Source organism: Entelurus aequoreus, linkage group LG24 (genome assembly GCF_033978785.1).
Source record: "Entelurus aequoreus isolate RoL-2023_Sb linkage group LG24, RoL_Eaeq_v1.1, whole genome shotgun sequence".
In the NCBI taxonomy this organism is placed as follows: Eukaryota; Metazoa; Chordata; class Actinopteri; order Syngnathiformes; family Syngnathidae; genus Entelurus; species Entelurus aequoreus.
In genome coordinates, this window is record NC_084754.1 from 19,737,053 (window position 1) to 19,750,241 (window position 13,189).

A 13,189-nucleotide genomic window follows, 5' to 3' on the forward strand; every position below is an offset into this window, starting at 1 on the left:
TATAATCAAATGACATCAGTCATTTCCATTTCTAATATAAATGTTTAGGCCCACTTACAATGACAATAACAAAAAATATTGTTTTTCATGAACTGTGTACTTGTATTGTTTGTCTGGGTGGAGGTCCTGCTTTGGAAATAATTTGTACGCCTTTCACACATTGCATTTAGTTCCCATTAAAACATTCACATGTTGCACAATGAGATGTAAGCAGGGGATCATGTGTACATTTCTGCAACTTCCTGTTTGTAAAAAATATATTTTTATTAGTATTTATTTAATATACTAACAGCATTTCATGATTAATATTTATAAATTAAGATTCCTAATAAATGACACTATAATAAGCATACATTTGATTGGTAAATCATATTGTAACGACCTGGAATTACACTTTGTGTGTGGTGTTGGAGTTGTCCCGACTTTTTGTGTGGCTGTAAACGCATCACTGGCTAAGTGCCATATGTGCATGTGTTGGCGCAAGTGAGAAAGAGCGAGCGGCTGCTGTTGATATAACAAAGTTGCTTTTGGTCTGGTTTGTACTGCAGAAAATGACCAGTTTTGCTAGATATCATTTTTTTACTAATGTTTTGGTGATGTGTTTATGGCATACTTGCCAACCTTGAGACCTCTGATACCGGGAGGTGGGGGTGGGGGGCGTGGTCGGGGTGGGGCGGGGGGCGTGGTTAATAGGGGAGTATATTTACTGCTAGAATTCACCAACTCAAGTATTTCATATATATATATATATATATATATATATATATATATATATATATATATATATATATATATATGAAATACTTGACTTTCAGTAAATTCTAGCTATATATATATATATATATATATATATATATTTACTTATTTTATTATACATATAAATACAATAAATACTTGAATTTCAGTGTTCCGGAGGCTATCCAGTAGATGGCAGTATTGTCCTGTTTAATTTCTTCGTTCATGACTGAGTATTTCATTTCGGCCACTGTGTTCAATGGAGAAGTCTGTTCTACAAAATGTACAGGCAACATACACCTTCCCCTTCGAACTGTCCTGGATGAACCGAAATTCTTGTTTCCATTCGTTTTGGAACTTGCAAGCGTATTTCTTCATCTTGCTCGTCGACGGCGTCGCCATGTCTGTAACTTCCTCGTTCTTCTGCTTCGTCTCCTTGTTGTGTGCGCAGTTGTGCACTCTACTCTCTAAAAGCCGTAGATGTTATGACGTCATTGGGCAGGCAAGCTGTTTATATAGTGGGAAAGCGGACGTGAGAACAGGCTGTCCCCACTCAGGTCCGCATTGAGCTGGAGGGGGCGTGGCCTCCAGCTCCGGCTGAATACCGGGAGTTTGTCTGGAGAAAATTTCTGCCGGGAGGTTATCGGGAGAGGCGCTGAATAGCGGGAGTCTCCCGGTAAAACAGGGAGGGTTGGCAAGTATGGTTTATGGCCGACAATAAAGAGTTTTGCTCAGTAAAGTGATTGATGGAATTCATGTCTTCAAAACGTCTCGACAGACGTTACAATATTTGAACAAGGATGACGAAAACTGTTTTCTCTGTCATGTCCGTGTGTCGAAAATTGTTATGCGCTTATTTTTTTATTTGATTTTGTGTGTGGCATAGATTTGCTGTGCGCAGAGGACGCTTGAGCAGTGGGCAATTGCACAGGAGCGCACCTTAGAGGGAACGTTGGTCCTGAGTCTTTTTTAGGTACACTTTTCCACCGGTTACAGCATTTTTCCATCAACACTAGTTAGTAAAGCAGTCCCAAGTTTTACAAAGGTTTGATGGTATGATTACACATTTTAAGAGTGACAAAATATCGACACATCAAATCAACTGATTCTGTCCCAAAAAAATATATTTGTACAAACTACTCCCAGGTAAATGTGGCTATTAGATGTGCGATACCAATGTTTTTTTTTCCCCGATCAGATACCGAGTAAAATTCAGGCTGTTATCGGCAATATCGATATTTTGTGCAAATATTTTGTGTCCACTAAAATTTTAAAAGTTGTGGGTTTTAAAATATGTATGTAAAATGTCAGTCCTAAAAAACAACAGTAAATGTGTAAGAAAAAAGAGCCAAAAATCGAAATGTATTGCGAAAAAGCTGATTTTTTAAAAACTTAATAATAATGATAATTTGTGGAGTGAAACTATGGAATGGTTTAATTGTGGAGTTAAAGCAATGTCCAAACATAAACCAGTTTAAAAAGATGTATAGGTACATGGTATTCCAGAGGTACAGAGATGAAGAAGGGGTTTGATATTGGGTTGTTTGTGTTACAGAAGAGTGTGGGGCTGCCCATTGAGGCAGTGGTGCTGCTGCTGTGACATGATGTCATTTCCATGATCACTAGTGGAAATGGTGTGGCTATGTTTGTATGCAGTGTGCATATGTATGTATATATTTATAATTTATGTATATACAAGTTCATTAAGTTTGTACATAGAGTGAATAGGTAGTTCTAGCTCAGAGTAATTTATGATTTAAAGAAAAGGAGTTGGATTAAATAAGTGTAAACTTCTTCTCACTCCTTTTCAAATATGTAAAAAAAATAATAAAATAAAATAAGAAAGTCCATTGCTCATTGTGTTTATTTTTTTTCTTTGTTTTTTCTTCTCCATTGTTTTCATTTTGTTATAATGGCTGTTAAGGCTATAGCACTGTATTGGATCAGGCTTGCTCTTGTTTTTTTTCATATTTGAAATAAAAATATATCAAATCAAAATCGAATCAAATAATAATATACCTAATCAGCTATAACACAACTTTATGTCTTTAAGTGTATATATGTGTTTTTAGCATTTTTTTAAAATATCAAAATATCCTTCAATTCAGGCACGCTAGCTTTTGTTAGCGGTGACACCGGTGAGCTGTTGTATCCTCCTACGGTGTGTAGTGAAGTATTTTTACCTATTCCTCGTCCTGTAGGGATGATTCTTGTAAGAAACTTACTTTATTTGTCGCCGTCGAGGCGAGGATTAGTGATTTAGAAGTTGCTACAACACTGCAGACTGCGGATGGACTTTAGCCGCTAGCTAGCTAGCCATGTCTTAAAGCACCTCTTCCTGAGGGCGTTTCAGTGTTATAACTTCACCTTTATTGTTAGTTTTTAAGCCAAAATGCGTCCGTTCTCCCTTTTCTGTCTACACACTGTGTCTACTTGTAAGTACTCTGTGATTGTGCGCTGCCGAACATGCTCCTCTGCTCGTGAACCAGCACGACGTGACAATTAAGGTACGGCGGTTAATGGGCGACCGGTACTTTTCAGAGGCTGTATTGTACCGAATATGATTAATTAGTACCGCGGTACTATATTAAAACTGGTATACCGTACAACCTTATACTGGAGTGTGTGGTACTTTTGTCTTTCATAAAACCTTGCACTCTTCCGTTCTTGATTACCCCTCGAGGAACTCAGAAGAAAAGCGTGATTTAAACGGTCCGTACCGCCGTATACAATGCAATCATAGGGCATTTTTCTTCGAGAAATGCTAAATGGCGCAGAGTACCAAATGAAAACAGACACTGTCTTCAATGAGCCGGACGTGACGTCATTTTGAATCCAAGCACCACTTCTCTCAGTGTGACGTCATCTACAAAACTAGAGCCTATTTCTCTGGATAGACAGTGTGAATAAAGTCCTGTACAGACAGTGAGGAACAGAGCAAGAGGAAAGATGCAAACTCACACACCTACAAAGTTTTATAGAAGAACTGAATTTACTATTCTAAACGTAACATCAACTTATACCGGTATAAACCTTATTGACTCATCTTCATATCTCGTCAGAAAATAACTCGCAATATTCCTCTAGCTCTATTTTGTATTCTCATTTTTCCTCCTTACTTGAAGGACTTCATTTCTCAGCATCACCTCACATTTTCATCTTTTACCGCACCACCCGTTTTGCATCCCCTGGTTTTTTTCCAAAGACGGTCTCAGTATTCTCTGCGGGACTGCTGCGATTCTTAGTTATCAGTGATTCGTATTACATATTCTTATCGGCTTAGCGTGTTAATCCTCCTATATCTCGGTGGCAGCATGGCAAACCTTCTCAGGCATTTTTTTCAGAAGCTTTTGCCAAATCTGTAAAATGACAGACAGACATTTTGTGTAAGAAATGTCTTATTTGTAATTCTCTCTTCTTTCAGATACTTACTCTGCAATTTATGCCTTCCATCTTCTGCACCTTTCTGCAAAACTGCCTTTTAGCAGACATTTTACTAATGGAGCCTCATTTGCCTTCAAGTATTTCCCTTTGTGCCACCTCTGATGTCTAATTACTGAACTACCGGTAGTCATCTTCATGTGGTTCTCACATCCCTAATGAAAGGGTTTCCATCAAAAACAGACTATTTCTTCAAAGTCTTCAACAAGTTTGAATGGCCAACAATCTACTTTGTGAACAGTATTAAGAAAATTACATGTTACTTTCCCCAAACAACAGATCGACTGATTATCGGCGCCGAGATTTGGCATTCTGACGTAAATCTGTACCGGCCTGTTTTTATTTGTATCTGTCTTTTTTTGTCTTTAACTAAACTGAAGCAGATACAATATATACACATATGCTCATTTTTTCCACTGCTTCGCTCACGCACACAATAATTATTAATTGATGAGATCCGCGCTTAGCATTTGGAGAGGAAAACACCCCTAACGCAGGAACAATACCACTAAACCAAAAATTAGGCATGACAGAAAGTTACAATATAAGTAAAAAAGAATAGGCAGCATTCTCATACTTTCTGTAATATCCAAGAGGAAATTATGTCAGCCAGCTTGAAAAATGTCTTTGTTTAAATTGTTGTGTTTACCGTATTTTCCGGACCATCGGGCGCACCGGATTACAAGGCGCACCGCCGATGAGCGGGTCTAGTCAGGTCTATTTTCATACAAAAGGCGCACCGAATTGTAGGGCACATTAAAGGGGTCATATTATTATGATTTTTTCTGAACTGAAAACACTTCGTTGTGGTCTACATAACATGTAATGGTGGTTCTTTGGTCAAAATGTTGCATAGATTATGTTTTACAGATCATCTTCAAGCCGCTTTCTGACAGTCGATTCAGGATGCGCCGTTTTGTGGGCGGTCTTATTTACATGGCTCACCTTCGGCAGCGTCTTTTTTCCGTCATCTTTGATGTAGCGGTGTAGCGTGCAAGGACGGGATGGAGCTAAATGTTTTAATGACATTCAGACTTTACTTAAATCAATAACAGAGCATCATCTCCTCATCCGTGGCTCACTCGTGCAATAAGAAAGCTGGGAATGTGTCCCGTGAAAAAACGTCCAACCGGAACTCTCTAGTAACTCGAGTTCCTTGGGTGAATAATGTAAACTCACTACACCGGTATGTTTTAGCGCTTTCATGGCGAGTTTACTGACGGATATAAGTAATACCTTTACACTACTTATATTAGAAATGGCAACAGTGGAGGATGAATGTCCCATAACAAGAAAATAGAGAAAAAGAAGAAGCTTATCGACTACGGTGTCTCACGGACTACAAAGGCGGAAGCGCGCACATTTTCTGGATTTATGCGAACCAAATACAGATCAGCAGGTACCAGAAGGTAAGAGAAGTTGCTTTTGCATAATATTGCGAAACAAAACGCCAGATAATATGTCTTACCTTATACACACACCATAATAATAGTCGTATGTTGAAACACAGTACAATCCATCAAGCGGTGCGGCTTCATAGCTTACTAAAGTCGTACTAAAATATTTTGATACATTTTTGACCGCCGTGTGTATTGTTCTATATTTTCAATGGAACATGTACAATTTTGGTATTGTTTACTTGAGTCATATTGCAGTCTACACTTATCTCTTATGTGTGACTCCCATCTACTGGTCACACTCATCATTTCACCACGTACCATATAAAATAGCTTCGAGGTCGGTCAGCACAACCAAAATTATTCCGTACATTAGGCGTTAGGGTTATAAGGCGCACTGTCGAGTTTTGAGAAAATGGAAGGATTTTAAGTGCGCCTTATAGTCCGAAAAATACGGGATATTTATTTTGTCAATAAATACATTTTTGGGGTGTATATTTGAGATAATTATTTGTAATTTGCAAGGCTATTCTATTCTACCATGTACAATCTCACTGTACTTGTAAATAATAGTGTTTTTGTCTCTTTTTCCAGAGAAAAAGGCGCGATGTTGTAATAAACAATGTCTTAAACTAACACTGTATGCCAACAACTGCTAAAAATCTGGCAAAAGCCGTCACCGGTTAAGCACCACATTATGGTGGCATGTTTGTCTGTACCCCTGGAAAGGCTGGCTATCGGTTGCAGAGACTGTTGACACAATACAAACAAACAACACACCCACGCAGGCACAATAGACACACACACACACACATCAGATGAAGACTATACTCTAGAAAAGTCTGCTTGCTGACAAGTGGTGTATATTCCTCAGATCTGCCTTAATTAAAATAGTTTATTTTGCTACAATCTCATTCAATGTAGACACACGTCAAATAAATAATATAACTGAGAATTACAAGTGTGCTTTCTTTGTTCCACATAATTGTATTCGGTCTTAAATTGTGTTCGGAAGCCTATTAATTTGTTTTATCTCGTCACCATCGTCTTACTTAGTCTCATCTATGAGAACATATGTGCAGGAATCCATGTGTGTATCATGTAAAATATTAAAATGATACAATATCTTGGATCTTTTTAAACTTGTAGATATGATCTCTGTGACTTTATTACGGGGCAATAAAGTATTCCTGTCACAATCGTTTGTATTTGATATTGACCCATTCATCCTTGCCATCTTTAAGCTTGGTCTGTCTTTGCTTAGTGATTCAGCTTGCCAGGATCCTTCCATCGGACACAGATGGATTTACCATTAGATAATGACAAATGGCAGGCACGGCTGAGCTGATTTCAGCACTTACTACTCCTTTGGGAGCCTGTACTCACCACACTAGAGAACCATGCAGGCGAACCCCCACCACCACGGATCTTAATTGAAAAGGTGGCTCTGTAGCCAATTGATTCAGCCTGACATGCATTTCTGCTCATTTCTAGTATGTTATGTAGTCTGACCCGCAGGTCAAAATATGCTGGGTTGTGGAGCAGAAGACATTGACATTAGGTTTGATTTGTTAGACTCTTAAAGAAAAGGGCAGCATCTCTTTGAGTCTGTGGACTATGAAGATAGCAGAGGTAAAAAAAAAGGAAAAAGACTGGTCTATTTTAATGTATCTGCAAGTGTAATGTTGGTGCATATCATATGCCTATTTTACTTGTACAGTCGAGGTCAAAAGTTGACATACACTTGTAAAGAACATAATGTCTTGGCTGTCTTGAGTTTTCAATAATTTCTACAACTCTTATTTTTTTGTGATAGAGTCATTGGAGCACATACTTTTTGGTCACAAAAAACATTCATGAAGTTTGGTTCTTTTATGAATGTATTATGGGTCTACTGAAAATGTGACCAAATCCGCTGGGTCAAAAGTATACATACAGCAATGTTAATATTTGGTTACGTGTCCCTTGGCAAGTTTCACTGCAATAAGGCACTTTTCGTAGCCATCCACAAGCTTCTAGTGAGCTTCTGGTTGAATATTTGACCACTCCTCTTGACAAAATTGGTGCAGTTCAGCTGAAATGTGTTGGTTATCTGACATGGATTTGTTTTCTTCAGCATTGTCCACACATTTAAGTCAGGACTTTGGGAAGGCCATTCTAAACCCTTAATTCTAGCTTGATTTAGCCATTCCTTTATCACTTTTGACGTGTGTTTAGCGTCATTGTCCTGTTGGAACACCCAACTGCACTCAAGACCCAACCTCCGGGCTGATGATTTTAGGTTGTCCTGAAGAATTTGGAGGTAATCCTCCTTTTTCATTGTCCCATTTACTCTCTGTAAAGCACCAGTTCCATTGGCAGCAAAACAGGCCCAGAGCATAATACTACCACCACCATTCTTGACGGTAGGTGTGGTGTTCCTGGGATTAATGGCCTCACCTTTTCTCCTCCAAACATATTGCTGGGTATTGTGGCCAAACAGCTAAATTTTTGTTTCATATGACATCACTTGGACAAAGATACGACCTTTCAGCACATACACGATGTTGACATCTATAGTTATATTTTGATAAAGACAGAGTGTGCAACAAAAAGGGAACCAACATGGCAGTAAACGCAGAGTGCAATATATTTACAGTAACCTATTTATTTATATCTGCACATTATTGCTCTTTTATCCTGCGCTACAACGAGCTAATGCAACAAAATGTTGTTCTTATCTGTACTGTAAAGTTCAAATTTGAATGACAATAAAAGGAAGTCTAAGTCTAAGTTGAAGTCTAACATTTATATCATATATAATCTATATCCCACAACACTTAAGTGCTTATGTGGGTTTTTCTCAGAGTGCTCCAGCTCCCACTTTCTAAAACCATGCATGTTATAACTGAACACTCCAAACTGTCCATGTGTGTGAATGTAAGTATGCATAGTGCACTGCGACTGACAGGCAACAAGTCCAAGGTGTACTCAGCCTCTCGACCAAAATCATCTGAGATGAGCTTCAGTTCACGGATGAATAGATGTTTATGTTGAAATAAGTTGGCTTTGGGTGTATTTCATTGCAAGATGCAAAGTTAATGGTTTAGTAACATCGGTCTCCACCTGAATGTAATTCAGAATGGATGAGACAAAGAAAGCATAGCTTGTATCTGGACAACAGGAGTCATATGAGAGGACCTACGCGATGATGTTAAGGGGATCAAACACCCGTATTTACACTCACAGTTTATGCACTGCGCTAATGGATGCTGGGCAAGACAGGAAATTGTATCAACTTGCTTTTGTCCTACATCATTTATTTAGCATGCAGGGTCTTTCCTCTGTGTGTGTGTGTGTGTGTGTGTGTGTGCAGGCTTTTTATGCTTGTGTAGATGTGTTTGAAAGGCACGAGGGCCTTGAATGTCGGTCGTCCCTGAGGTGTGAGCTATTTCTTATTTCAGTAACATACTGAAGAATGTCCTGTTGGAGGTTCTCAAAGGAGAGAAAAAAACATCAGCATCAGCAGAGCATGCAAAGGGAAGAGGTTGAAAGAAAAACTAACTAGATGACTCAATGATTGTTTAAAGACAGTAAAGAGAATTTTCGATGAGCTGTACTCCATCCAGAGGGTTTAAAAATTGCATTTTAGCAGGTGATTAGTTGTATCCTAGTCTTTCAATCAGAGTGCATTATTCATGTTGTGTCCCTTGGAGAATACTCATATGTGGACACAGGACTGTTAAAACACATTTACAGTATGTTGAAGTAGCAATAACGTACGTCTCTTGTGTTTTCAGGGCCAGTGTTTGGTTCGTGGCTTAAATGAGAATGACCTGAACCTTTCTGTGCTATAACTGACTTGGCAGGTAAGAACTCATTCTTCAATCACCTGAAGCATCTTTCTAATAAAAAAGATAGAGTTACACTATGTCCATTCATATTGAGAAAAACAGAAGGGTTCAAATACATGTGATACTATGTGTATAAATCAGGGCTATTCAACTGGTGGAAAATCGGTAATGACACCATATCAGCCCCCAAGTTCAGTTCAAAACTTGTGGGACAAAACTTGCCGCCAATTCTTAAAAACACTAGAGTGCTCCTGTTGTCTCAAGGAACTTGGACCATTGTCAGATCCTTGTATTGACATTTCCACCGGATGTTTTCACTGCAGTCTAGGAAAAGACACGACCAGCCAGCGGAAGTGGTTACGTCATCGCAACATCCGGTTTCGGTGAGCAAAGTATTTTTCCGGCAATCAAATTTTTGGTGCATCACTAGTCAATAGTGCGCAAATAATACTGTAGGCTATATGTTTTTTCATATATATATAAGCGTGGAGTCCCATCTCCGGGTTGGGGAAAAGATCTTGCCCCATGTGGAGGAGTTTAAGTACCTCTGAGTCTTGTTCACGAGTGAGGGAAGAGTGGATCGTGAGATCGACAGTCTTCAGTATTACAGACGCTGTATCAATCCGTTGTGGTGAAGAAGGAGCTGAGCCGGAAGGCAACGCTCTCAATTTACCGGTCGATCTACGTTCCCATCCTCACCTATGGTCATGAGCTTTGGGTTATGACCGAAAGGACAAGATCATGGGTACAAGCGGCCGAAATGAGTTTGGGTGGTGGGGCTCTCCCTTAAGAGATAGGGTGAGAAGCTCTGTCATCCGGGAGGAGCTCAAAGTAAAGCCGCTGCTCCTTCACATTGAGAGGAGCCAGATGAGGTGGTTCGGGCATCTGGTCAGGAACGCCTCCTTAGAGAGGTGTTTAGGGCACGTCTGACCACGGGGAAGACCCAGGACACATTGGGAAGACTATGTCTCCCGGCTGGCCTGGGAACGCCTCGGGATCCCCTGGGAGGAGCTGGACGAAGTGGCTGGGGAGAGGGATGTCTGGGCTACTCTGCTTAGACTTAGCCCCCGCGACCCGACCTCGGATAAGCGGAGGAAAATGGATGGATGCATGGATTATGTACAGTGGGTATATAATCAGAGCCCCTTAAATGTTTCACTCTTTGTTTCATTGCAGCCATTTGTTAAAATCAAAAAAGTTCATTTTATTTCTCATTAATGTACACTCAGCACCCCATTTTGACATAAAAAAACAGAAATGTAGAAATTATTGCTAATTTATGAAAAATAAAAAACTCAAACATAACATGTACAGGTACTCATACCCTTTGCCCAATACTTTGTTGATGCACCTTTGGCAGCAATTACAGCCTCAAGTCTTTTTGAATATGAACCCACAAGCTTGGCACAACTATCTTTGGGTGGTTTCGCCCATTCATCTTTGCAGCACCGCTCAAGCTCCATCAGATTGGATGGGAAATGTTGGTTTTCATCCAAGATTTCTGTGTGCGGACCATCAAATGATTAAAATATTTAATCGCGATTAATCGCAGTTTGTTCATACTTGACTCAAATGTACCTATCATTAATCGCAGATATAATTTTTCGGAGCAGAGACTGTTGGGAGGTGCTTCCAGAAAGGACTGAAAAGTCGAGTGTTGTGCGTGTGTGCGCTGCCAATAAAAGTTATTGATAACACCAGACATCCGGACTTTCGTGAAGCTTTGTCAGCGTCAGGAGAACCCACGAGGGAAATAGACTTTCACAATATATATATATATATATACCTATATACATATATATATATATATATATATATATATATATATATATATATATATATATATATCCATCCATCCATCCATTTTCTACCGCTTATTCCCTTCGGGGTCGCGGGGGGCGCTGAAGCCTATCTCTCTCTCTATATATATATATATATATATATATATATATATATATATATATATATATATATATATATATATATATATATATATATATATATATATATATATATATATATATGTCCATGTATGTATGTATACATGTATGTGTATATATATATAAACACAGAACAAAAATATAAACAAAACACTTTTGTTTGTGCTCCCAATTTTCATGAATCTAACTCCAAGATCTAAAACGTTTATTATACACACAAAAGACCTTTTCTTCTCAAATATTGTGCACAAATCTGTGTTAGTGAGCACTTGCCAAGATAATCCATCCCACCTCACAGGTGTGGCATATCAAGATGCTGATTAAACATCATGAATATTGCACAGGTGTGGATTAGGCTGTCCACAATTAAAGGCCACTCTGAAATGTGCAGATTTATTCCACAGCACAATGCCACAGATGTTGCAAGTTTTGAGGGAGCGTGCAGTTGGCATGCTGACTGCAGGAATGTCCACCAGAGCTGTTGTGAGCAGCCTAAGGCACACCTGTGAAATAACCGTGCTGTTTAATCCGCATCTTGACATGCCACACCTGTGAGGTGGGATGGATTATTTTTGCAAAGAAGAAGTGCTCACTAACAAAGATTTACATTGGAAATCAATGTTAAAAAAGGCCACAATTATTTTAACGCATCATTACACTAAAGTCTCACTCCTGTCATTTTCTAAAACTTGGCTTCTAAAACGGAGGTAATTAGTTAGTATTGCAGCGACAAACGTTCTTAATATTTGCGCACATCAAGTTTTAAATAGCATTTTAAAGCAAAACATGAACAGGCGGATGGCGCCGCTAGCATAAATGTTAGATGGACAGCAAACAAACTATGATGGCTGATTTTAGCACAGATACATTAAACAATGCCTTTTTTAAATGGACCGCCACCAGATGTAAGCCACTTAACATCAGTGAAGACCTCATGCTGCAAGACGTTGTCAATGTTGCCAAATACCGTCATATAAACTACCTCCCCCCGGTCCTTAGCTTTCTGAAAATGTGGTCCTCAAAACAATTTAGTTAATATCCCTGGCATAAGTAGAAGTAGTCCAAATCAGTTTAATTTGACTTTTTGTTCAAGTATACAGTGTTTCAAATTATGTATTCCTCTATAACGTTAGGTGGCAACGCATCCCCCTTTCAGTTTGTTTTGCCATAGGGCATTTCCAGTTGACCTATTACATCACATCAAAACATGAAAGCTGTGGATAGCCAGCAGTGGTGAAATGAATAACTTTGCAGCATGCATGCTGTACGCGTTACCAACTCCCGCGGATGCTCTTTTCACTCATGTTAACTATTTATAATTTCTTGTGTCATTAGAGCTTCAAGGGGCCGGGGGGAGTTAACAAGACAGGGGAAACACAGCTGACACACGGACACAACATGTTTACATTTTTTTAAAACCACAAAAGATAAGGCTGTACACAAGGGATAATTACTGTGTATTAGTGTGGTCCCGATACCAATATTTTAGTACCGGTACCAAAATGTATTTCGATAGTTTTCGGTACTTTTCTAAATAAGGGGAACCACAAAAAATGGCATTATTGGCTTTATTTTAACAAACAAATCTTACGGTACATTAAACATATGTGTCTTATTGCAATCAAATAACAATTTTGTCTTTAAATAAAATATTGAACATAGTAGACAACTTGTCTTTTATTAGTAAGTTTGATTGATTGAAACTTGTATTAGTAGATGGCACAGTACAGTGCATATTCCGTACAATTGACAACTAAGTGGTAACACCCGAATAAGTTTTTCAACTTGTTTAAGTCGGGGTCCACGTTAATCAATTCATGGTTCAGTAAGTAAGCAAACAAAG

The 13,189-nt window shown here is 38.8% G+C and overlaps 1 protein-coding gene across 4 annotated transcripts in view; it reads left to right on the forward strand.

Annotated features, from left to right (window-relative positions):
- Positions 1-13,189, forward strand: part of lrrc4ca (leucine rich repeat containing 4C, genome duplicate a) — a 212,033-nt gene that overhangs the window by 142,754 nt on the left and 56,090 nt on the right. For 3 of the 4 annotated variants that reach the window (XM_062036079.1, XM_062036080.1, XM_062036082.1), the window contains exon 2: positions 9,353-9,421. The exons of the other annotated variant lie outside the window; for it this stretch is intronic. The gene's annotated coding sequence lies outside the window, so the exon portion shown is untranslated. The remainder of the gene's footprint in view (positions 1-9,352; positions 9,422-13,189) is intronic. 4 annotated transcript variants of the gene reach the window in all.